We start from the raw sequence: 10,048 nt of genomic DNA, 5'->3' as shown, positions 1-10,048 counted from the left end.
TAATTACCGTTGTTAAGTGAAGACTACCTGTATGTCAAAATACAGTAATGCTTAAAAGTTTGTGAACCCTATTGAAAATTTTCAATATTCCTGCATAAATATGACCTAAAACATGATCTGTTCTCCACATAAGTCCTCAAACTAGATAAAGAGAACCCAATGAAACAAATGAGTAAAAACATTATACTTGTTCATTTATTTATTGAGAAAAATGATCTAAAGCTACGTATTTGTGTGTGGCTACAGTCCTTACAGGAGTCAGGAATTATCTACAACTGGAGCCATGTACAACATGCAGTGTAAGGACTGTAACAACCACTATGTAGGTCAGACAAGCAGAAGACTAGCAGAACGCATCCATGAACACCAACGATCAGAAGACAAGATGAAAACTCAATCTCACAACATATTGGCATTGGTCGCTCTTACGGATGATCTCTGGCAGGAGCAGGATGGAGGCAGTGCATCCATCCTTGCTCTTCTTGACCTCTCAGTGGCTTTTGATACCATCGACCATGGTATCCTTTCGGGTCAGCTCAGGGAGTTGGTGGGTGGTGTAGTTCTATGCTGGTTCACCTCCTTCCTCCAGGGCCAGTCCCAATCAGTGGTGATAGGGAACTAGAGATCTAGCCTGCGCCCCCTCCTTTGTCGGGTGCCATGGGGCTCGGTACTCTCTCCGCTCCTTTTCAACATCTACATGAAACCGCTGGGCGAGATTATCCATCATCACAGGATGAGGTATCATCAATATGCTGATGATACTCAATTATACATCTCCGTCCCAGGTGAAGTAAGTGATGCTGTGACCGTCCCATCCTGGTGCTTGGGGGCTGTAGGAGTCTGGATGGGGAACAACAGGCTTCAGCGGAACCCTGGTAGGACAGAGTGGCTGTGGGGCTCTCAGTATCCAGGAATTTAACACCTTTGGTTCTGGATGGTGTGGCACTGCCCCAGACAGACCCAGTGCGTAATCTGGGGGTTCTCCTGGACTCGACTCCTGCTTGAAGAGCAGGTGGCAGTTGTGGCCAAGAGGGCCTTTGCACAGCTTCGTGTTGTGTGCCAGTTACACCCTTTCCTGGACAGGGAGGCCCTTCGCACAGTCACTCATGCCCTGGTCATCTCCCACATAGACTGCTGCAATGTGCTTTACATGGGGCTACCCTTGAAGAGTATCCGGAAGCTACAGCTGGTCCAAAATACAGCTGCACGGGCAATTCTTGGTACCCCTAGATAGGCACGTGTTACACTGCTGCTTTGCGAGCTGCATTGGGTACCAGTCTGCTTCCGGGTGCAATTCAAGGTGTTGGTTGTCACCTTTGAAGCCCTTCATGGCATGGGTCCAGGGTACCTGAGGTACCATCTCATCTCCATTGCATCACCCCGTCCCACGTTCATGCAGAGAGGGCATGTTACGGACCCTGTCTAAAAGAATTCCATCTGGCGGAAGCAGGCCTTCTCTGCAGTGGTGCCCGCCCTCTGGAACACTCTTCCTCCAGAGATAAGACAGATTCCATCTCTTACAGCCTTCTGGAAACAATTGAAGACTTGGTTCTGCCACCTCGCTTGGGGCAGGAAGGGAAGTGATAACACCTGGAAATGGTTAGCGCCTTAAATGGCCCCTTTAGATACACTTGAGTGATATTTCAACTACTACCATCATCTGGATTTTATATTGTATTTATGTTTATGTCTTATTTGTATTTATATTTATTAGAGTATTTTAATGTTTTTACCTTCGTTGTAAACTGCCCAGAGTCCCCCAAAGGGCGGTGGCTAAATTTAATAAATAAATAAATATGGACAAACTCGACCATAGTTTCAACTGGGAAACAGCATCCTAGACCAAGCCAAATCCAAAAATGCTACAGAATTCCTGGAAGCTTGGCACTCAGACAAGTCAACCATTAACAGGCGCATAGAGATAAACAACATTTACACACCATTCAGATGAGACAATAAAAAAAGCTAAAAAGGAAACAAAAAGACCAGAACACCTCTTTGCCAGCAATCAACACCCAGGTAAGCAGGGATTAACACCAGGATTATCATCCAACAAACAAGCAGTAAACAACAGCCTAATCAAGGAACTACCAAGGAGAGAACCACATCCCCAACCAACACTGGAAAGGCAAGCTACTGTATGTAAACAGGGAACAAACCCCACTCCCTTCTAGCACTGAAGATGTTACATAGTTGTGTAACAAAACGCCTGCAGGAAAACAAGCTCAGAGACCAAGGACTCTTTGGAAATAGTTTTGTAGCCCTTTCCAGCCTGATAAGCATCAACTATTGCTTTTTCGGAGGTCCTCAGAAATCTTTGTTCAAGCCATGACACACTTTCACGTACCTGTGTTGTGAGGATCAGACACTGATAGTGAATATGTAGCTTTGGATAATTTTCCTCAATAAATAAATGAACAAGTATAATTTTTTCATTCATTTGTTTAATTGGGTTCTCTTTATCTAGGTTTAGGATGTGGAAAACAGATCATGTTTTAGGTCATATTTATGCAGAAATATTGAATATTCAAAAGGATTCACAAACTTTTAAGTACCACTGTATGTTAAAAAAAGAAAAAAGTTTACATGGTCTATTTACTTTTTCACATGACTGTACTTGCAACATAAATAAGATCCAAGAGCACAAAACACATTTAATCTTGAACTATAGTATTATGTCCGGTGTTAAACTTTGGCATAAATGATACAATGAAACAATTTTTTAACCTTAAAAATTTTCGAAGTGTTTGCATATCAACAAATAATAATAAAAGGTGGGTTCTTGAATAGGAAGTATTTCTCCAATTGATTCTAATAATGAAATGTCTTTGGAATCAGCTGGAATACTGATATCAAAAGATGTTAAATGAGACAATGTTCACTGTTACATTCACTGTGTTTATAAAGGCAATTTGATTTTAAGGTGATTTGAAACTTATTTTTGCAGGCAACAAGATTTGATTTAAACTGATTCAGCATTCAGTGAAATATTTGACCATGGACTGTATTGGGGAAGCTTCAAATCTGTGCAGTTGCTTCACTTTTTGTCAGAATAGGATGAAAGAGAAGGGATGATAGTCCCCCTAGAGGGTATCCCTGCAAAGTTTTAGCCAAATACTTTCAGTGATATCAACAAAAATTTGAAATATTCCCTTTTTGCCTCTTTTAAGGCAGAAATAGCATTAATGGACAGCATAGCATCTTACAAATTGTTCAGCAAAGAGCCTATAAAGGTTATGTTGGAACCAATGCAGAAAATTTACTCCACCTTAAAAATACATTTTATATTTATTTAAAAAGTAAGCTCTTAGGAAAGATTGAAGAGTCAACTACTCTCTAATCATTTGCTGTTCTGGGCAAACTTAATTGCTTCGAAGAATTACATTTTATTTGCTGAGGTGTGTATATTATTACTATTGTGTATATAGTACACTGATAGAGTACTATACTAAAGAATCATAAATGTGAAAGCATGTTGTCTCAGACCCACTCATGCAATAAAGAAGTCTCACGCAATCTTCATGACAGAGACAGTTAAGTAACAGAAAATTGAATTATTGTGTTTTCTAAAAACTTCGGGAGAAAAGAATAAAAAATGGGATTGAAAGCTGAAGAATTTCAGATGAATGCAGAGACTAGACTTCTAAGGGAAAGAAAAGGATAAAAGGATGTGGACTGAGGAAAAAGAAAGAGCAAACAAAATTTAAAAAGGACAGAATTATCTTGGTCTTCCTCTCTTTCCCTTCCACAATAAACTTGCATAAAAAATTCTGCCAAAAGGATGAGGCGCAAAGAGCAGAGTGGAGTTGAAATGCAGAGTTTGTTAATGTTCATCTTAACCCTGAAGAGCCCACCATACCACATCTCTTAGTCTTTTCTGTTTATGATGCATGCTGCAAAGTCAGGAAATCTTAAAACATCTTTTAATCATCCTAAAGCACTTTACATGCACCTGATTCAATTTAATCCCATTATTCTTTTTGGAGAGTCCACTTGAAAGAATGATTTGATTGAATCTCCTTTGACTTGAGTCATTCCTTTGATGTTTGACAAGCCTGCTTCACATATACTGAAAGTGCTAATTCTACTTTTTTCAGCTACTACACAACTGTAATTGTGATCATTTTTCTATGCTTTGTTACTGTTCCTTATATAGATACAATTTATGCATAGGAAAAAAAAATACACAGTTAAGTGCCAAATGAAGATGTCCCCTTCACAGTTTGAACTGTAGAAAATAGGGATGCCTGTCATGAGTACTGTGTGTTTTGGCTCAGAGTACAGAATTGATATTTTTGATAAAAAATGGTGGTGGTTGAAGCCATCCTATGAGCCAAAATAGGGGGCAAACATCTATTTGGGGAAGTATCTTATATGCTGTTGAGTGATCTCACATTAGAAGATGGTCATTTTATTACACTATTTCATGGGAGCAGAGTTACTTAAAATTACAGGAAAAGAAATGGAAGACTGAGTTTCTCATGCTTAAGTGGGTTGTTTCTAGTGTATAGATTTCATACAGTACTTGCAGCTGTTAGTCATTTAGATGTCAAATTTGTTTTTTCCATAGAAAAAATGAGCATACCTCTTCATATACACATTAGAGGCACTGCCTATTAAAAATTCATTCATGATTTATGTTTCTAATTTTTATCTGTTCTGTTTTGTCAAACATACTGATTTTTTTCTAATTTACTATGTGGTTTTGGGTGTTAGTTTTTGGTCAGCTATTAGAAGAGTGATCTACAAACAATTTTTTTAAAAGAAGGTAGGTCTATCAAATTTGAGATCCCTTCTGAGAAGGATGTTAGTTATTTCTACTATCATACTTGATCCAAGAGTGGGGTCTGTGCTGTTCCTGGACAACTTTGCCAGTAAAGTCAATATTCTGTACTTTGTCTCTGAGTTTTTCTCTCTGACCATTATGTCCCAAAGCAGGAAGGGTAAGAATTCCTTTCTTAATGCAAATCCTGAAGATGGGAAAAAAACTGTGCCGTACAAAGGCCTTTCCAATTTAGAATATCCCATACCTCTTAAGGGTCAACCAGATATATTTGTTACTGATGCTGCATTCCACAATTCCATTCAGCCCCAGAAAGGATGGGGTATGGTTGCATTCACATTTAATGCAAAATAAGGTACAATGCAAATACAGTAATAAATAATAAGTCAATGAAATCAGGAAATACCACAGGAAACAGATGAAAACCCATATGACAACTTTAATGGTATTTTGAACCCTTTGCCTGTAGAAGATGTATGTGAATGTTCTCCCAAATGTTCACATTTTAAAATGACAAATCACAAATGAAGTAGCTTTAAACGCTAGGAAAACAATATGACTCAAGAGAATGGGCTGAAGCTATGATGTTACGCTGAAAGACGGATGTAGTTAAATTTTGGGTCTACCCGGCAAGTTATGAATAAATGTGGTTACCATCCAGAAGAAAAAAATTACTTAATTCAGCCACTCTTCCTAAAGGTTTTTAGTAAGTTCTTTGAGCTGTTTACTTGGCAACAATGCAGAAATAGTTTGAACTGCCTTCCACGAAATTTTTCTGACTTTTTAGGCTAGCCTACAGTCCTATTTCCTAGTGGTTCCCCATTCAATTACTAACCAGGATAAATCCAGCTTAGCTTTTTGAAGTCCTCCAGGTAATTTAACTTCCAGGTAATTTAAATTAACTAGGTGCAGTAATCCAGCTTTTTTAGAATGCACCCAACGTTACAGGAATGTTATTTTTTTTCTTATTTTTTCTTCTTTTCTCCCTGACCCCTATCCCAATTTAATATACTTCGTATTTCTGATTGGAGTTACCTTAATAATTTTGCTTATATGAACTATGTTCTACTCTGCAAACTTCAATTGCCTTATAAATCATTTTAGTTATACAATTTAAAAATAGAAGAAATAGCTTACAGCCACAAAAAAGTACACTGTTCAAAATCAATAAAATAGGAAAGCAACAAAGGAAAAATTAAAAACAACTGTTTAAAATGTCCAGATACTTGAAGGAATAAAATGTTTTCAAAGTAGGGTAAGAACTATTTTCAAGGCTGAGGGGCTACACTTAGTGTTTGTGGTGGGCCAAGGACTGCAGGATGAGGATGATCATGGATACCAGGTAGGGCTATATTACAGGGATTCTCCTTTAAAATGAAAACAAAATGGGGTTATATAGTGAGTGTAATATTCGTATATAGCTTTGTTACTGTTCTGAGTGCACTGTATGATTTTCATATGCTTTTCTAAATGACAGGAAACCATTTCACTGATTTTTGGCAACTAAAATGGTTGACAAATTCTGGCAATATAGATAAAACGGGTTCCCTGGTGGCCTCGGTGCTGACCTAAAGGATAGTAAAGTGAACAACTGTAAATGTTTTGAGCAAGGCAGTTCCCTATCAGAAGACCACTGATGGGGAAAAAAAATCTCTTCTCCTTTGCCGCTATGTGTCTCAACTTTAGTAGTGGGAGTAGTTTTAAGAAGGGTTTTTAGTGAAAGCTTTTTAGATGCAGCCAACTTGATAGAAGAGCAAGGGGTCCTCAAGAGATAAGCCCTAAAGGGCTTTAAAGGGCAAAAACAGCACCTGGAATTGGATTTGGGAGCAGACCAAGAACCAATGAAGACCTCAAATTGTTAAGGTATGTTTCTAGTGAACTATCCCATCAGCATCCTCCTGGCTTTCACTTTGAATCAGCTGTAGCTTTCAAACTGTCGTCAGGAATAGCCCCACATACACCACACTAAGGTAATCTAATTCAGATGCTATCAGAACAGATCACCGTTATTACAGTATCTCTTATGATGGGTACCCACAATTTCAGTTGGACTGAAGACCACCCTAGCCTGTGAATGTTATGGGAGTGGGCACAACATTTTTTTTTCAAGGTGAAGGATGATTTATTTTTTAAAAATCCCAATGTTAATAATTAAAAATACTTGAATTATTTATCTGTTGCAATGAAACACAGTGATTCCCATCCCTATAGTTACATCTAAATTCTCAAGTTTAATACCCCATACAGTTTCATAAAGCGGGGAGCGGATTAGTAGCTGTTGGAAAACTGATGAGAAAGACGCCCCTGATTTGCGTCATCCGTAGGCTACAGAAATGACTGTGCATCTATATCTTAAGAAATAAAGCGACTAGCCCCGCTAGCACCCCTGCACTTCGACTGCCTTCAGAAACTGGACAAAAGCTGGGGCTGTTCGTTGCTCAGCCTCTAGCCGCCCGCCACTAGGGGCGCCACTCCCCGCGGCACCGGCGCCGCCCTGGCTTTTCTCTCGTCCTTTCTTCGCGTCATGAGTTCGCGCCTGGCCAGAGGAGGAGCCCCCCCGCCCCCAGAGAGGAGCTGCCGGGAAACGAAAGTGAATTGTGGCGGAGCGGAGTTGGAGGGGGTAGGGCTGCCGTTCCTCCTGTCAAGCCCAGGCGTGCCCGTGGACGGCTCCGAGTCCTGCTTTTCCCTTCTCCTCTTTGTTCCGGCCCGAGGCAGAGCCCCTTCCCCCTTGTGAGTGTAGCCGGCAAGGGCCCCGGGAGGGAAAGCGAGCGAGCCAAGGAAGCGCTGGGGGCTCGCGGTGCACGGCCACCTCCTCCTGTCGCGCTTCTTGTTCTCCCAGGGCGCTTGTCGGTTCGCTCTTGTTGCTCGCGCCGCACAAGAGGATCCCACGCTGCTCGCTCGCTCTTTCCTGCGTGCTTCCATGCCCGTTATATCTCCAAGCATGGCGATGGCCTTTTCCCATCGCAGTCACCCGCATGCCGTTAGCCATCGGCCCCTCCTCGTCTCTCTTACTCCTCCTTAGTTTGCCTTCACTGCCTCTCCTTTCTCCTCACCTCGGCTTTTACGACTTCTCTGTTAACTTAGCCTGGGATCTAAACGTACTTCCAAGAAAATAGGTTATTTCGGACTCAGCGGCGTTTATTTTGGGGGCACGCCTGCTTTCACGATTGCCCATTTTGCGTTTGCCTGAGTGACTTACACTTTTTCAACCACCTTTTGCTCCAGTAGTTTCCGAAAGGGCTTCCCTACTCCCTAATTTCTCTATAGCCCTTATACGGCTGTGTGTTCTGTAAAGGTATTCTTTCCCTCTCTTACGCAAATTCTGTTGAGTGTTTCCATCCCTCAGAAACTGATACCTGAATTAAAATTCTGTCTTTATAATTCTGAGTACCTTATCCTTTAAAAAGTGGCTGTTGTTTAGAATTGGGAAGAAACCAGATCACACTTTTTTTCCAGTTTCTGTTGGGAGATTAGGCATGGTATTGAGGTCAGTCAACATCAGAATAAAGTTTTGAGATTGTGTGCCATTATTTTGGAAAATCTAGCAATTTATTATAGCAAATTTTTAAATGTTTCAAAGTTAATAAAATTCAGTGCTCTGTTGCGCATTTCTTTCCATTGCATTGTACTGGAATAAGGCCTTTTGAAATGCGACTTAAGTTTGTTATATAAAACTGGACCACAGAGGAGCCAAACCTTGAGCCATTCTCAGAGGTGACCAGATTATATTCTGTAATTGGCAGCTGCTCATCTGATTCTCACAGTAATGGGAAGTGATCTTTGATAGAGAACATTGATTTCCCTATTTTTTTCTTTTAAGACTATCTACTTGTATTTCTGTGTGGATGAATATGATGGAGTTCTTATTTTGTTAATAAGAAAATACAGTGCAATTTGTTTCACCTCACTTTCATAATGTAGTAGATACTGTACTTTCCTAGATGTCATCGTTCTTTACTTAACCATAAGTATTCACCTGCAATAGTCATCTGTATGTCTCATGCCAAAAATGATTTTGTATAACTATTGGCATTAATGAGATGTCTGCATATTTATAGAATCAGCATTTTTAATACTTGCAGGGTTTTTTTTAATGCTTCAACTTCCTTTTTAGAAACTGGTTCTTTCTGTACAGGTTTTTACTACATAAATACCAGCTAAACTAGTCGTGTGTTTATTATCCCTCTTATTTTTCTGGTTTAAAATATATAGCCCATTCCTATTCTTGTATATTCATATGTTCAGTTGTACAAATCTTGATTCAGCAGTAAATTCCATTGTATTAATGGGGCTCACATAAAAAAGTATGATTCGTCTCAAATATTATACTATTTTTATTTTTAATTAAATATATAAACATGATCAGAGAAAGAAACAAGAAAAATAGAAAAAATGACATTGATATTAAAGTATCAGTTTGAAAGTTGGAATTAATGTTAAAATAAATCAGTATTAGATTATTGTACAGTAACTGACAGCTATAATCAGTATGATTCAGTTTATAAATCATAAAAAAGGAAAAAATTACAATAAGTTCTATTTGGTTTGAAAATTTAACAAATTTAGCAAATCAGAAAGAAAAAATGGAAAAAGAAATCCTAAATCTTATGTTATGAGAAATTTACCAAACTTTGGGTGTGATATGAATCCACTTGTTAGATTATAATCCAAAAATGGTTTCCAAACCTGCCTGAATTTTATATCAGATTTAGATTTTAATATGAAGTTAGTTTTGACATCGATGCATGCTCCCATAACTTAATTTGTCATTTTTCTAGGGAAGGAAGTATTTGTGCTTTCCAATAAAAAGCATAATATATTCTAGAGGCTGTTAGCATGTACAAATTGGATTCAGTATATTTTGTAGGAATGTAAATTTTAGTAATATGTATTTTAAAAAATGAAAATAATAAAGATTATTTAGAAATAAGCTTTACTGAATGTGGTGGTATGATTAATATTAATATTTTAATGTTATTAATATACCTAGCAGAAATAGCATTTTACTGAAATAAGTGAAATGTTTTTCAAAAAAATCACTAATGTGTTAAAATGAAACATATTATGAAAAATGCTTTGGAATGTGACATCTGAATTGTGGTGCCTATTCAGACATGTTTTCTTTAAAAACAGTGCGTAGAACTTTATTTTTCCTTTCCTATTTTTTTCCTATTTTAAATGAATAGCATTGAAAATGTACAGAAGAACCCAAATTCTCTATGCAAAATATTTACAGAAAGGTTGGAACTGGGATATTCTATTGCC

General features: G+C 38.5%; 1 protein-coding gene across 2 annotated transcripts in view; it reads left to right on the top strand.

Annotated features, from left to right (window-relative positions):
- Nucleotides 1-7,340: 7,340 nt before the first annotated feature.
- CMTR1 (cap methyltransferase 1) overlaps nucleotides 7,341-10,048 on the top strand; it is a 47,609-nt gene continuing 44,901 nt past the window's right edge. For both annotated transcript variants that reach the window (XM_063304950.1, XM_063304943.1), the window contains exon 1: nucleotides 7,341-7,513. The gene's annotated coding sequence lies outside the window, so the exon portion shown is untranslated. The remainder of the gene's footprint in view (nucleotides 7,514-10,048) is intronic.

Source organism: Candoia aspera, chromosome 1 (genome assembly GCF_035149785.1).
Source record: "Candoia aspera isolate rCanAsp1 chromosome 1, rCanAsp1.hap2, whole genome shotgun sequence".
NCBI classification, from domain to species: Eukaryota; Metazoa; Chordata; class Lepidosauria; order Squamata; family Boidae; genus Candoia; species Candoia aspera.
The sequence above is the reverse complement of the archived record's forward strand: the minus strand, read 5'-3'. Positions and strand labels throughout refer to the sequence as shown.